Source organism: Somniosus microcephalus, chromosome 4, assembly GCF_052327205.1.
Source record: "Somniosus microcephalus isolate GS21.2 chromosome 4, FLI_Smic_1.0, whole genome shotgun sequence".
Classification (NCBI taxonomy): Eukaryota; Metazoa; Chordata; class Chondrichthyes; order Squaliformes; family Somniosidae; genus Somniosus; species Somniosus microcephalus.
This window is the reverse complement of record NC_140990.1, coordinates 55,400,084-55,416,147: the sequence shown is the minus strand read 5'-3', so window position 1 is coordinate 55,416,147 and position 16,064 is coordinate 55,400,084. Positions and strand designations below refer to the sequence as shown.

At 50.8% G+C, this 16,064-nt stretch overlaps 1 pseudogene; it reads left to right on the top strand.

Moving 5' to 3' along the window:
- Window positions 1-16,064, top strand: part of LOC147118932 (uncharacterized) — a 64,252-nt pseudogene that overhangs the window by 25,411 nt on the left and 22,777 nt on the right.

Below are 16,064 nucleotides of genomic sequence, written 5' to 3'. Positions count from 1 at the left end.
TCAGGAGAGGAGAGGGAGGGGAACCAGTGAGTGTAGAACTGAACCCAGCCAGAGTCAGCACCTTCAGGGGAGGAGAGGGAGGGGAACCAGTGAGTGTGGAACTGAACCCAGCCAGAGTCAGCACCTTCAGGGGAGGAGAGGGAGGGGAACCAGTGAGTGTAGAACTGAACCCAGCCAGTGTCAGCACCTTCAGAGGAGGAGAGGAAGGGGAACCAGTGAGTGTAGAACTGAACCCAGCCAGAGTCAGCACCTTCAGGGGAGGAGGAAAACTGGGAGCATAGATACATAGATACATAGAAGATAGGAGCAGGAGTAGGCCTTTCGGCCCTTCGAGCCTGCTCCGCCATTCAATGAGATCATGGCTGATCATCCAAATTCAGTACCCGGTCCCTGCCTTCTCCCCATATCCCTTGATCCCTTTAGCCTTAAGAAATATATCCAACTCTTTCTTGAACATATTTATGAACTGGCCTCCACCGCCCTCTGTGGCAGAGAATTCCACAGGTTCACCACTCTCTGGGTGAAGAAATTCCTCCTCATTTCAGTCCTAAATGGCTTACCCCTTATCCTTAGACTATGACCCCTGGTTCTGGACTCCCCGGCCATCAGAAACATCCTTCCTGCATCTAGTCTGTCCAGGCCTGACTGAATTTTATAGGTTTCGATGAGATCCCCTCTCAATCTTCTAAACTCCAGTGAGTATAAGCCCAATCGACACAATCTCTCCTCATACGTCATTCCTGCCATCCCAGGTATCAGCCTGGTGAATCTTCGCTGCACTCCTTCCATGGCAAGAACGTCCTTCCTCAGGTAAGGTGACCAAAACTGCACACAATACTCAAGGTGTGGTCTCACCAAGGCCCTGTACAACTGCAGCAAGACATCCTTGTTCTTGTACTCGAACCCTCTTGCTACGAAGGCCAACATACCATTTGCCTTCTTAACCGCCTGCTGCACCTGCATACTTACCTTCAGCGACTGGTGTACAAGAACACCCAGGTCTCTTTGCACTTCCCCTTCTCCCAATCTATTACCATTCAAATAATAATCTCCCTTTCTGTTTTTGCCACCAAAGTGGATAACCTCACATTTATCCACATTATAGTGCATTTGCCATGATTCTGCCCAATCACCCAACCTGTCCAAATTGTGCTGGAGTTTCACGACATCCTCCTCACAGCATACCCTCCCCCCCAGCTTTGTGTCATCTGCAAATTTGGAGATATTACATCCAATTCCCTCGTCCAGGTCATTAATATATATTGTGAACAGCTGGGGTCCTAGGACCGATCCTTGCGGTACCCCACTAGTCACTGCCTGCCACTCGGAAAACGACCTGTTTATTCCAACTCTATGCTTTCTGTCCGCCAACCAGTTCTCTATCCAAGTCAATACCTTGCCCCCAATCCCATGTGCCTTAATTTTGCACGCTAATCTCTTATGCGGGACCTTATCGAAAGCCTTCTGAAAGTCCAAATACACCACATCCACTGGTTCTCCCTTATCTATTTTACCAGTTACATCCTCAAAAAATTCCAGTAGATTAGTCAAGCATGATTTACCTTTTGTAAATTCATGTTGACTTTGTCCGATCCAGTCACTGCTTTCCAAGTGCTCTGCTATTACATCTTTTATAATGGACTCTAGCATTTTCCCCACTACCGATGTCAAGCTTACCGGTCTATAATTCCCCGCCTTTTCTCTACCACCTTTTTTGAATAGTGGGGTAACATTAGCTACCCGCCAATCCATGGGTACCGTTCCAGAGTCTATCGAGTTCTGGAAGATGATCAGCAATGCATCTACTATTTCTAGGGCCACTTCCTTAAGTACCCTGGGATGTAGATTATCAGGCCCTGGGGATTTATCGGCCTTCAGTCCCATCAATTTTCCTAACACCATTTCCCTACAAATACTGATTTCTTTCAGTTCCACCCTTTCATCAGACCCTATGTTCCCCGGCATCTCTGGGAGGTTATTTGTGTCCTCCTTTGTGAAGACAGAACCAAAATATGTATTTAGTTGGTCTTCCATTTCTTTGTTCCCCATTATAATTTCCCCCGATTCTGACTGCAAGGGACCTACGCTTGACTTCACCAATCTTTTTCTCTTCACATATCTATAAAAGCTTTTACAGTCAGTTTTTATGTTCTCTGCAAGCTTACTCTCATATTCTATTTTCCCTTTCTTAATTAATCCCTTTGTCCTCCTTTGTTGAATCCTAAACTGCTCCCAATCCTCAGGATTATTGCTTTTTCTGGCCAATTTATATGCCCTCTCCTTGGACCTTATGCTATCCCTAATTTCCCTTGTTAGCCACAGTTGGGTCACTTTTTTTGTTTTATTTTTATGCCAAACTGGGATGAACAAATTCTGTAGTTCATCCATTCGGTCTTTGAATGTTTGCCATTGCCTATCCACCGTCATCCCTTTGAGTGCCATTAACCCAATCAATCCTACCCAACTCGCTCCTCAGACCATCATAGTTTCCTTTATTTAAATTGAGGACCCTAGTCTCCGAGTCAACTACTTCATTCTCCATCTTAATGAAGAATTTGATCATATTATGATCGCTCCGACCCAAGGGGCCTCTTACAACAAGATTGCTAATTAATCCTTTCTCGTTACATAATACCCAGTCTAAGATGGCCTGATCTCTGGTTGGTTCCTCGACATATTGGTCCAGGAAACCATCCCGTAATCACTCCAGGAATTACTCCTCCACAGTATTGTTACTCATTTGGTTGGCCCATTCTATATGTAGATTAAAGTCACCCATGATGACTGCTGTGCCCTTATTGCACGCTTCTTTAATTTCTCTTTTAATGCCATCCCCAACCTCCGCCTTACTGTTTGGAGGTCTATAAACCACTCCCACTAACGTTTTTTTCCCCTTAGTATTTCTCAATTCTACCCAGATGAATAAATGTTGGAGATGATGCAATGGGTTTGGATTTCTGCACAGGGAGGAGGGAGAGTGTGTGGGATGGGGATTTACAGCTTTCTGGGAACAAGAGAGGAAAGAATGTTCCATAGAAACTAGAATTGTCTGTTCTTTATTTCTATCCTGTACTTACAGTGATGACTTTTGTAAACTCCTTTCACAGGGTGTTAGAAGGTGAGAATTTGCTGATGGGAAACTCAAACCAAACATCACGTCAAGATCTGACAGTCACTCCATTCATCAGGACCTGAATATCATCGGCCTTTAAATGTGGAAGGAGAAATGTTTGTCTGTTCTGTGGAAAGAGCTTTGACCAGTTACACAGCCTGAAAAAACATCGCACCGTTCACAGCGGGGAGAAACCGTACACGTGTTCTGTGTGTGGACGAGGCTTCAACTGATCGTGCAACCTGGAGAGACACAAGGACACCTGCACCATGGAGAAACCGTGGAAATGTGGGGACTGTGGGAAGGGATTCAATTACCCGTCTGAGCTGGAAACTCATCGACGCAGTCACACTGGGGAGAGACCGTTCACTTGTCCCGTGTGTGGGAAGGGATTCACTAAATTATGCCACCTTCTAACACACCAGTGAGTTCACACCGGGGAGAGGCCATTGACCTGCTCCGTGTGTGGGAAGGGATTCACTAACTCCTCCAGCCTCAATGCACATAAACTTCTTCACTCTAATAAGAGATCGTTTAAATGTTCTGACTGTGAGAAGAGCTTTAAAAGCAGAAAGCATCTGATGCAACACCAATTCACTCACACCGGGGAGAGACCGTTCACCTGTTCCGTGTGTGGGAAGGGATTCACTCAGTTATCCAGCCTCGCTGCACATCAACTTGTTCACACTGATAAGAGACCATTTAAATGTGCTGACTGTGAGCAGAGCTTTAAAATCAGAAGGGATCTGCTGAAACACCAACTCACTCTCACTGGGGAGAGGCCGTTCACCTGCTCCATGTGTAGGAAGGGATTCATTCGTTCATCCCACCTTCTGACACACAGGCATATTCACACTGGGGAGAGGCCATTTCCCTGCTCCGTGTGTGGGAAGGGATTCACTCAGTCATCTAACCTGCTGAAACACCAGCGAGTTCACAAGTGACTGCAGGGGTTGGATTCTGCTGTTATTAATCACATCCAGGAGTGAACCGTGTTCATTCGGACAGCTGGGGTTTGTTTCTGCTGATGTTAATAACCCCTATAACTGGGCTGGAGTTTAATATTTTCATATCTGTCAAATAAATCAGCTTTGTTTCAAACACACAGTGTGTTGAGTATTTGATTTCTCCAAGATAAGAGGAGACTAATTGACGTCCTGTTACCGACTGCTCCATTTTTGGGTCTTTAATCCTTTCTAACTCGAGATTGTTTCACTTTTCATACCTTCGGTTACTCTCATGGACAAGTCCCAGCTCCCCATCCCTTCCAGAGTGCCTCTCCTAGCCTTGGTATCCAGGGAAGGTATCGGTAACACACCCGGGATCACTAAACACAAAACCCAGTCTGTTAATCACTTTCAGCTACTGGACTTAGCGTGTGACCCACAGCATCTCTCTCACCTTCGATGTGTGAATAGAGCATCACGCCTCAGAACCTGGTTTTCAATTTAAATGCACTCAGCAAATGTATTGAACAAGAGATGAACAAGTAAACAGATCACGGCCCAATCCTCCAGCTCTATATTGTAGGCCGATGAGACTCTGTTAAGGTGCCATGTGCTGCTGGGCCGCTCTGCATTTTGCCTGTAATGGAAAATAACTGAAGATTAGTCCCAGTGTAACCTTTGCTGTCATGAAATGAGTGTGTCTTTGAATGAGCCTCACGTCCTTGCTCATGTCGGCTGCAATCGTGTAGAAAGGGGATGTGTAAAGAGATGGTCTGTGTATGGAGATGTGAAAGAAGGAAACGGTGTGTGTGTGTGATAGTGACACAGCCTTGTGGTCACAGTCAAAACAATGACAGGCATCCTTGTGGTTATGGTTTGGGCAGGGCCAGGTCAATAATGTAGTAAACAAGTTAAATATAAATATCGCCAGTGTAGTCGCAGCTTGTTAGAACAGATCTGGGGAGAAGAGAGCTCTGAATCCATTGTATTATCTCTGTTCTCCGGGTCGGGTAACTTTACTCTGTCTGTATCTTTGCAGTGCTGTTAATAAAGTCAGTAAAAGACAATCTGTTGTTGTGAGCTTGAATATCTGGTGTCTGAAACCACAAGACTTAATTTTTGGAGTCAACAAGATGAATAAGTAAACATATCACGACCCAATACTCCAGCTCTATATTCACAGGAGAAAGTCTGTTATCACACTCCTCGAGTGGACAGAATAAAGAAAGCCTCTAGAATCATTGTAAATATCTGTCAAATTCAGACATATCAATTGTCATTGTACGTTCCATTGATGTCAATGGACGATGACACAGGGGCTGGAGAGTAGGGGTGAAAGAGGAATTGGGGTGAGGGGGGTTGGAGAGTAGGGGTGAAAGAGGAATTGGGGTGAGGGGGGCTGGAGAGTAGGGGTGAAAGAGGAGTGGGGGTGAGGGGGATGGAGAGTAGGGGTGAAAGAGGAATTGGGGTGAGGGGGGCTGGAGAGTAGGGGTGAAAGAGGAATTGGGGTGAGGGGTGGAGAGTAGGGGTGAAAGAGGAATTGGGGTGAGGGGGGTTGGAGAGTAGGGGTGAAAGAGGAGTTGGGGTGAGGGGGTTGGAGAGTAGGGGTGAAAGAGGAGTTGGGGTGAGGGGGATGGAGAGTAGGGGTGAAAGAGGAATTGGGGTGAGGGGGTTGGAGAGTACGGGTGAAAGAGGAGTTGGGGTGAGGGGGTTGGAGAGTAGGGGTGAAAGAGGAGTTGGGGTGAGGGGGTTGGAGAGTAGGGGTGAAAGAGGAATTGGGGTGAGGGGGGCTGGAGAGTAGGGGTGAAAGAGGAATTGGGGTGAGGGGGGTTGGAGAGTAGGGGTGAAAGAGGAGTTGGGGTGAGGGGGTTGGAGAGTAGGGGTGAAAGAGGAGTTGGGGTGAGGGGGTTGGAGAGGGGGTGAAAGAGGAGTTGGGGTGAGGGGGTTGGAGAGGGGGTGAAAGAGTAGTTGGGGTGAGGGGGGTTGGAGAGTAGGGGTGAAAGAGGAGTTGGGATCAGGGGGTTGGAGAGTAGGGGTGAAAGAGGAGTTGGGGTGAGGGGGTTGGAGAGTAGGGGTGAAAGAGGAGTTGGGGTGAGGGGGTTGGAGAGTAGGGGTGAAAGAGGAGTTGGGGTGAGGGGGGTTGGAGAGTAGGGGTGAAAGAGGAGTTGGGGTGAGGGGGGTTGGAGAGTAGGGGTGAAAGAGGAGTTGGGGTGAGGGGGGTTGGAGAGTTGGGGTGAAGGAGGAGTTGGGGTGAGGGGTTTGGAGAGTAGGGGTGAAAGAGGAGTTGGGGTGAGGGGGTTGGAGAGTAGGGGTGAAAGAGGAGTTGGGGTGAGGGGGTTGGAGAGTAGGGGTGAAAGAGGAGTTGGGGTGAGGGGGGTTGGAGAGTTGGGGTGAAGGAGGAGTTGGGGTGAGGGGTTGGAGAGTAGGGGTGAAAGAGGAGTTGGGGTGAGGGGGGTTGGAGAGTAGGGGTGAAAGAGGAGTTGGGGTGAGGGGGTTGGAGAGTAGGGGTGAAAGAGGAGTTGAGGTGAGGGGGGTTGGAGAGTAGGGGTGAAAGAGGAGTTGGGGTGAGGGGGGGTTAGAGAGTAGGGGTGAAAAAGGAGTTGAGGTGAGGGGGGTTGGTGAGTAGGGGTGAAAGAGGAGTTGGGGTGAGGCGGTTGGAGAGTAGGGGTGAAAGAGGAGTTGGGGTGAGGGGGGTTGGAGAGTCGGGGTGAAAGAGGAGTTGGGGTGAGGGGGGTTGGAGAGTAGGGGTGAAAGAGGAGTTGGGGTGAGGGGGTTGGAGAGTAGGGGTGAAAGAGGAGTTGGGGTGAGGGGGGTTTGGCGAGTAGGGGTGAAAGAGGAGTTGGGGTGAGGGGGGTTGGAGAGTAGGGGTGAAAGAGGAGTTGGGGTGAGGGGGTTGGAGAGTAGGGGTGAAAGAGGAGTTGGGGTGAGGGGGTTGGAGAGTAGGGGTGAAAGAGGAGTTGGGGTGAGGGGGGTTGGAGAGTAGGGGTGAAAGAGGAGTTGGGGTGAGGGGGTTGGAGAGTAGGGGTGAAAGAGGAGTTGGGGTGAGGGGGTTGGAGAGTAGGGGTGAAAGAGGAGTTGGGGTGAGGGGGTTGGAGAGTAGGGGTGAAAGAGGAGTTGGGGTGAGGGGGTTGGAGAGTAGGGGTGAAAGAGGAGTTGGGGTGAGGGGGGTTGGAGAGTAGGGGTGAAAGAGGAGTTGGGTTGAGGGGGTTGGAGGTTAGGGGTGAAAGAGGAGTTCGGGTGAGGGGGTTGGAGAGTAGGGGTGAAAGAGGAGTTGGGGTGAGGGGGGCTGGAGAGTAGGGGTGAAAGAGGAATTGGGGTGAGGGGGGTTGGAGAGTAGGGGTGAAAGAGTAGTTGGGGTGAGGGGGTTGGAGAGTAGGGGTGAAAGAGGAGTTGGGGTGAGGGGGTTGGAGAGTAGGGGTGAAAGAGGAGTTGGGGTGAGGGGGGTTGGAGAGTCGGGGTGAAGGAGGAGTTGGGGTGAGGCGGTTGGAGAGTAGGGGTGAAAGAGGAGTTGGAGTGAGGGGGGTTGGAGAGTAGGGGTGAAAGAGGAGTTGGGGTGAGGTGGTTGGAGAGTAGGGGTGAAAGAGGAGTTGGGGTGAGGGGGTTTGGAGAGTAGGGGTGAAAGAGGAGTTGGGGTGAGGGGGGTTGGAGAGTAGGGGCGAAAGAGGAGTTGGGGTGAGGGGGGTTGGAGAGTAGGGGTGAAAGAGGAGTTGGGGTGAGGGGGGTTGGAGAGTAGGGGTGAAAGAGGAGTTGGGGTGAGGGGGTTGGAGAGTCGGGGTGAAAGAGGAGTTGGGGTGAGGGGGTTGGAGAGTAGGGGTGAAAGAGGAGTTGGGGTGAGGGGGGTTGGAGAGTAGGGGTGAAAGAGGAGTTGGGTTGAGGGGGTTGGAGGTTAGGGGTGAAAGAGGAGTTGGGGTGAGGGGGTTGGAGAGTAGGGGTGAAAGAGGAGTTGGGGTGAGGGGGGCTGGAGAGTAGGGGTGAAAGAGGAATTGGGGTGAGGGGGGTTGGAGAGTAGGGGTGAAAGAGTAGTTGGGGTGAGGGGGTTGGAGAGTAGGGGTGAAAGAGGAGTTGGGGTGAGGGGGTTGGAGAGTAGGGGTGAAAGAGGAGTTGGGGTGAGGGGGGTTGGAGAGTCGGGGTGAAGGAGGAGTTGGGGTGAGGCGGTTGGAGAGTAGGGGTGAAAGAGGAGTTGGAGTGAGGGGGGTTGGAGAGTAGGGGTGAAAGAGGAGTTGGGGTGAGGCGGTTGGAGAGTAGGGGTGAAAGAGGAGTTGGGGTGAGGGGGGTTGGAGAGTAGGGGTGAAAGAGGAGTTGGGGTGAGGGGGGTTGGAGAGTAGGGGCGAAAGAGGAGTTGGGGTGAGGGGGGTTGGAGAGTAGGGGTGAAAGAGGAGTTGGGGTGAGGGGTGTTGGAGAGTAGGGGTGAAAGAGGAGTTGGGGTGAGGGGGGTTGGAGAGTAGGGGTGAAAGAGGAGTTGGGGTGAGGGGGTTGGAGAGTAGGGGTGAAAGAGGAGTTGGGGTGAGGGGGTTGGAGAGTAGGGGTGAAAGAGGAGTTGGGGTGAGGGGGTTGGAGAGTCGGGGTGAAAGAGGAGTTGGGGTGAGGGGGTTGGAGAGTAGGGGTGAAAGAGGAGTTGGGGTGAGGGGGTTGGAGAGTAGGGGTGAAAGAGGAGTTGGGGTGAGGGGGTTGGAGAGTCGGGGTGAAAGAGGAGTTGGGGTGAGGGGGGTGTGATGAAATATATGCCTTCATCAGCCCCTGTGTTTTACCTGCATTGTATTGTGTGTACCGCCCCCTTTTTCCTATTGTGTGTATTGGCTCCGCCCCTGTCTTTTGTCATATAAAGGTCTCAAGAGCTGTATGAGTCATTTCTGCCAGACGAATCCGATGTGGAAAGACATGCAATGTTCTTAGTGATTAAAAGCCTTCAGTTGAATCCTTTAATTCCTTGTCTTTGAGTTATTGATGGCACATCAATTTTAATCACTAAAACACCAAGATAGATTGACTCCTGAAACCAGAGTGCTTGGATCTGGACCCCCATGCCTCAGACGCAGCCACACAGTTCGGACACTGGTTCCAATGCTTCGAATTTTTCATCGAGAGCTCAGCCACCGCCATCGCAGCCGCGACCGCCACCGGAGACGTGAAACTGGGAATCCTGCGAAACTGGGTGAGTCATCGGGTCTCCCCTCTCATCCGAGATGCCACCAGCTACGGGGATGCCTGCACCATTCTGAAGGCCCACTACGTGCGGCCAATAAACAAGGTGTACGCCAGGCATCTTCTGACTACTCGCATGCAGCAGCATGGTAAGTAACTAGAGGACTTCATGCTAAGCCTAAAAGTACTGGGCAGAGACTGTAACTGTAAGGCCGTGTCTGCCATCGTACACACGGAGGAGCTGATCCGAGACTTCTTTATTGCGGGCCTCAGTTCAAATTACATTCGGCAGAAACTGTTTGAAAAGGAGGGACTGGACTTAAAACAGGCTATGGGCATAGCGCGATCGCTGGATATGGCCCAGAGGAACTCTGAATCCTGTTCCTCAGGCCATGCGGCCCACTCCGCCTCGTGCACGCCGTGGGGGCCGCCATCTTGGAAGCCATCTTCACCTCCCAGGTCTAAGGCCAGCCCAGCACCATCAGAGCCCCAGCCTCCACCCAGGAGCCCCACTACTGCCGCGATGCATCGGGGCCCGAAATGCTACTTCTGCGGCCAGGACAAACACTCCAGGCATCTGTGCCCAGCGAAGGGCACCACCTGTTTTAAATGCGGGAAGAAAGGACATTTCAGCAAAGTCTGCAGAGGGAACCCCGCCTCCAACTCCGCCACCGCCGCGTGCGCGCCGTGGGGGCGGCCATCTTGGACGCCATCTTGTCCACCCTCATGGAGTCCACCATCTTGTCCCGACTACACGGACCTCCAGGACCCACTGGTGGCCTCGATCACGGTGGATCAATCCAGGCCGCATCCGTTGTCTAGATCGATGATGGACAGAGAGGTAAACGGGAACAAGGTTAAATGCTTGATTGACTGCGGGAGCACCGAAAGCTTTATTCATCCTAGCCTGGTAAAACGACTTTCACTAACGATAGTCCCTACACAGGGCAAAATCGCCATGGCTGATAAGACCCATACCTCAAAAATTACAGGTTTCTGCGCGGTTATGTTGTCGGTAAAAGGCACTGATTACAGAGATTTTAAACTATTGATAATGCCAGATCTCTGTGTGAGCGTGATCTTGGGTCTGGACTTCCAGTGCCACCACCAAAGTATCACGCTCACCTACGGTGGGTCCCAGCCGCCCCTCACAGTGTGCGGTCTGGCTACCCTGAAGGTCAAGCCGCCCTCTCTGTTCGCCAACCTCGCACCCAACTGTCGACCCATAGCGACCAAGAGTAGGCGGTACAGCTGGGAGGATAGACGGTTCATTGCGTCGGAAGTAGAAAGACTCAAGTGGGAGGGTATCATTGAATGCAGTACCAGCCCGTGGCGCGCCCAGGTAGTAGTAGTTAAGGGTAGCGAAAAGAAGCGGATGGTGATAGATTATAGCCAGACGGTTAATCTATACACCCAGCTAGACGCCTACCCTCTGCCCCGCATAGCGGATATGGTTAACCAAATCGCGCAATACCGGGTGTTTTCCACCATCGACCTAAAATCAGCATACCACCAGCTCCCCATTAGGCCGGAGGACCATCCATACGCCGCCTTCGAGGCGAACGGGCGCCTCTACCACTTCCTCAGAGTCCCCTTTGGGGTAACGAATGGGGTCTCGGTCTTCCAGCGGAAGATGGACCGCATGGTCGATGAGAACCAGTTAACAGCCACCTATCCATACCTAGACAACGTCACCATCTGCGGCCACGACCAGCAAGACCATGACTCGAACCTCGTGAGATTTCTGAAAACCGCCCTCAGACTCAATCTCACCTACAACGAGGATAAGTGTGTCTTTAGCACCACGCGCCTCTGTATCCTGGGCTGCGTGGTGGAAAACGGGGAAATCGGTCCGGACCCCGACCGATTGCGCCCCCTATGGGAGCTACCCCTACCAAACACTCCCAAGGCCCTGAAAAGGTGCCTGGGGTTTTTCTCCTATTACGCCCAATGGGTCCCCAATTATTCCGACAAGGCCCGTCCCCTCCTGAAATCAACGTCCTTCCCGCTCATGGCCGAGGCCCACGCCGCCTTCAACAGCATTAAACACGACATTGAGAAGGCCGCGCTGCAGGCAGTGGATGAAAACATCCCTTTCCAGGTCGAAAGCGATGCGTCCGACTTCGCTTTAGCAGCCACCCTCAACCAGGATGGGTGGCCCGTAGCCTTTTTCTCAAGAACCCTCCAACGGCCCGAGATCAGGCACTCCTCGGTAGAGAAGGAGGCCCAGGCCATAGTGGAGGCAGTGCGGCACTGGAGGCACTACCTAGCTGGCAAACGCTTCACCCTACTTACCGACCAGCGGTCGGTAGCCTTCATGTTTAACAACAAACAGAGGGGGAAGATCAAGAACGACAAAATTCTCAGGTGGCGGATCGAACTCTCCACGTTTGAGTACGACATAATATATAGGCCGGGGGCCCTCAACGAATCCCCCGATCCCCTATCACGAGGGATGTGTGCCAGCATCCAGGGGGACAGGCTACAGGGCCTCCACAATGGCCTCTGCCACCCGGGGGTCACCCGGCTATTCCACTTTATAAAATCCCGTAACCTGCCCTATTCCATTGAGGAGGTCCGGTCTATGACCAGGGACTGCCGCACCTGTGCGGAATGCAAGCCCCATTTTTTCAGGCCCGACCGAGCCCACCTGATCAAAGCTACACGGCCATTCGAGCGCCTGAGCTTAGATTTCAAGGGCCACTCCCCTCCACCAACCGCAATGTGTACTTTCTCAACATTGTGGACGAGTACTCCCGCTTCCCATTCGCCTACCCCTGCCCAGACATGACCAGTGCCACGGTCATCAAGTGCCTCGGCAGCCTGTTTTGCACGTTCGGCATGCCTAACTACATCCACACTGACAGGGGGGCGTCGTTCATGAGCGACGAACTGCGCCAATACCTGCTGTCGAAGGGGATAGCCATGAGTCGGACCACTAGTTATAACCCCCGGGGTAATGGGCAATTGGAGAGGGAGAACGCGACGGTGTGGAAGGCGGTCACCTTAGCACTAAGGTCTAAAGGCCTCCCTACCTCCCGCTGGCAGGAGGTCCTCCCAGACGTACTCCACTCGATAAGGTCGCTACTGTGTACTGCTACTAACGCCACTCCTCACGAGAAGATGTTTGTTTTTCCCCGCAAATCAACCTCAGGAGCGTCCCTACCTTCATGGCTCTCCACCCCAGGGACAGTCCTATTGTGGAAGCATGTGAGGGGCCACAAAACGGATCCCCTTGTGGAGGCAGTACACCTACTCCACGCAAACCCACAGTACGCGTACGTCAAGCACGCCGACGGGCGTGAGGACACCGTGTCCATAAAGGACCTCGCCTCGGCACGAAGCGACGACGAATCATCCTCACCACCACCAGAAGAACCTCCACCATCCCCAGATGTATCCTCACCACCCCCAGAAGTACCTGCAACACCCCCAACACATGGGTATGCCCAGGAGGGCACCACGGACTCCCGGTCGGAACCCGAGGTACTGTTGCGACATTCAGGAAGGACTATCACACCCCCGGACAGACTAAATCTGTAGAAGGGGTGAATGTGATGAAATATATGCCTTCATCAGCCCCTGTGTTTTTACCTGCATTGTATTGTGTACCGCCCCCTTTTTCCTATTGTGTGTATTGGCTCCGCCCCTGTCTTTTGTCATATAAAGGTCTCAAGAGCTGTATGAGTCATTTCTGCCAGACGAATCCGATGTGGAAAGACATGCAATGTTCTTAGTGATTAAAAGCCTTCAGTTGAATCCTTTAATTCCTTGTCTTTGAGTTATTGATGGCACATCAGGGGGTTGGAGAGTAGGGGTGAAAGAGGAGTTGGGGTGAGGGGGTTGGAGAGTAGGGGTGAAAGAGGAGTTGGGGTGAGGGGGGTTGGAGAGTAACAACAACAACTTGCATTTAGATAGCCCCTTTAACATAGTAAAACATCCCAAGGTGCTTCACTGTAGCGTTATCAAACTAAATGTGACTCTGAGCCACATGAGGAGATATTCGGGCCGATGACCAAAAGCTTGTTCACAGAGGAAGGTTTTAAGGAATGTCTTAAAGCAGGAACGAGAGGTGGAGAGGTTTAGGGAGGGAATTCCAGAGCTTGGGGCCTCGACAGCTGCAGGCACGGCCACCAATGGTGGAGCGATTAAAATCGCGGATGAGCAAGAGGCCTGAATTGGAGGAGGGCAGAGATCTCAGAGGTTGTAGGGCTGGAGGAGTTTACAGAGATAAGGAGAGGGGAGGCCATGGAGGATTCCTCTGGTGCTGGAATCAAGAACAAGAGGCCTTAATCTTAAAGTTAGAGCTCGGCCATTCAGGGGTGAAATCAGGCAGCACTTTTTCACACACAGGGTAGTAGAAATGTGGAACTTTCTCCCCCAAAAGGCTGTGGATGCTGGGGGTCGATTGGAGCTTTCAAGACTGAGATGATCGATTTTTGTGAGGTAATTGTTCCAAGGGAACCGACCATAGAGCACATATACCAGAAACGCTGTTTACGGAGGTCACGGACCATCATCAAAGACCCTACCCACCCCAGCCACAGTCTGTTCACCCTCCTGCCATCTGGGAGACGCTACAGATGCATTCGCACCCGTACGACCAGATTTAGGAACAGCTTCTTTCCCAGGGCTGTCATCCTACTGAACTCCACAAATAAACTCTAAAGCCTGCACATCTGCCAATGCACTTTATTAAGGTTATGTTTATGTTAATATACTACAAGCCAAATGTATGTTGAATGTTTAAATGTCTTAATCCAAATGTACACTCTCGGGAGCCGCAAGCCTACATTTCGTTGTACCGCACTTGTGCACTAACAATGACAATAAAAGTTGATTTGATTTGATTTGATAAAGGCGGGTAAATGGAGTTAAGATACGAATCAGCCCTGATCTAATTGAATGGTGGAGCAGGCTCGAGGGACCGAATGGCCTCCTCCTGTTCCTAATGTTCCTGTGACACACTCAGAAATACCCCGGAGCAGTGAAATCTCACTGGGCCCCAGCACATGCTCAACGGAAAGCCCAGGTCAAGGACAAACCCAGCGTGCCCTCTCTCAACCCGGTTTGCTGCTCTCTCTGTGCCCAGCACTGCCTGCACCCCCGGCGTACGGCAGTGGAATTTCAAAAGAAGGAAGGTGTCAGCGTGTGAAAGGCTTTTAGAAAGAATTTAAGGTGTTTTCAGAGAGTTGGGATCTTTCTCTGTTCTCAGGGAGTTAGATATCAGCCTTTCTCCTGTGAATATAGAGCCGCCTTATCGGGCCGTGATCATCTTTGAAAGAGCTGCCAATTAATCCCACTCCTCTGCCCTTTCCGCACAGCCCTGCAAACTTTTCCTTTAAGTAGATCCAATTCCCTTTTGAAAGTTACTATTGAATCTGCGTCCACCCCCTTTCAGACAGTGCATTCCAGATCACAACAACTCACTGAGTGAAAAATGGCTCATCTCCCCTCTGGATTTTTGTCCATTATTTGATGTGATGTGTTTACTTGTTAAATATATTTTCTGAGTGGAATTAAATTTAAAACCAGGTTCTGAGGCCTGATGTTCTATTCACACATCGAAGGTGAGAGAGATGCTGTGGGGCACACACTAAGTCCAGTAGCTGAAAGTGATTAACAGACTGGGTTTTGTGTTCAGTGATCCCGGGCATGTTACCGATACCTTCCCTGGATACCAAGGCTAGGAGAGGCACTCTGGAAGGTATGGGGAGCTGGGACTTGTCCATGAGAGTAACTGAAGGTATGAGAACTGAAATAATCTAGAGTTAGAAAGGAGAAAAGGCCCAAAAATGGAGCAGTCGGTAACAGGACATCAATTAGTCTCCTCTTATCATGGAGAAATCAAGGACTCGATACACTGTGTGTTTGAAACAAAGCTGATTTATTTGACAGATATGAAAATATTAAACTCCAGCCCAGTTATAGGGGTTATTAACATCAGCAGAAACAAACCCCAACTGTCAGAATGAACATGGTTCAGTCCTGGATGTGATTAACAGCAGCAATAACAGCAGAATCCAACTTTGGCAGTAACGTGTGAACTCGCTGGTGTTTCAGTTGGTGGGATGAATCAGTGAACCTCTTCACACACGAAGCAGGTGAACGGCCTCTCCCCAGTGTGAGTGCGTTGGTGTGTCAGCAGATGATTACTTCTTTTAAAGGTCTTCTATCATAGAAACATAGAAGATAGGTGCAGGAGTAGGCCATTCGGCCCCTCGAGCCTGCTCCGCCATTCAATGAGATCATGGCTGATCATCCAAATTCAGTACCCGGTCCCTGCTTTCTCCCCATACCCCTTGATCCCTTTAGCCTTAAGAAATATATCCAACTCCTTCTTGAATATATTTAATGAATTGGCCTCTACTACCTTCTGTGGTAGAGAATTCCACAGGTTCACCATTCTCTGGGTGAAGAAATTCCTCCTAATTTCTGTCCTAAATGGCTTACCCCTTATCCTTATAGACTGTGGCCCTGGTTCTGGACTCCCCGACCACCGGGAACATCCTTCCTGCATCTAGTCTGTCTAGTCCTGTCAGAATTTTATAAGTTTCAATGAGATCCCCTCTCATTCTTCTAAACTCCAGCGAGTATAAGCCCAATCGACCCAATCTCTCCTCATACGCCATTCCTGCCATCCCAGGTATCAGTCTGGTGAATCTTCCCTGAACTTCTTCCATGGCAAGAACATCCTTCCTCAGATAAGGCGACCAAAACTGCACACAATACTCAAGATGTGGTCTCACCAAGGCCCTGTACAACTGCAGCAAGACTTCCTTGTTCCTGTACTCAAACCCTCTCGCTACGAAGGCCAACATACCATTTGCCTTCTTAACCACCTGCTGCACCTGCATGCTTAC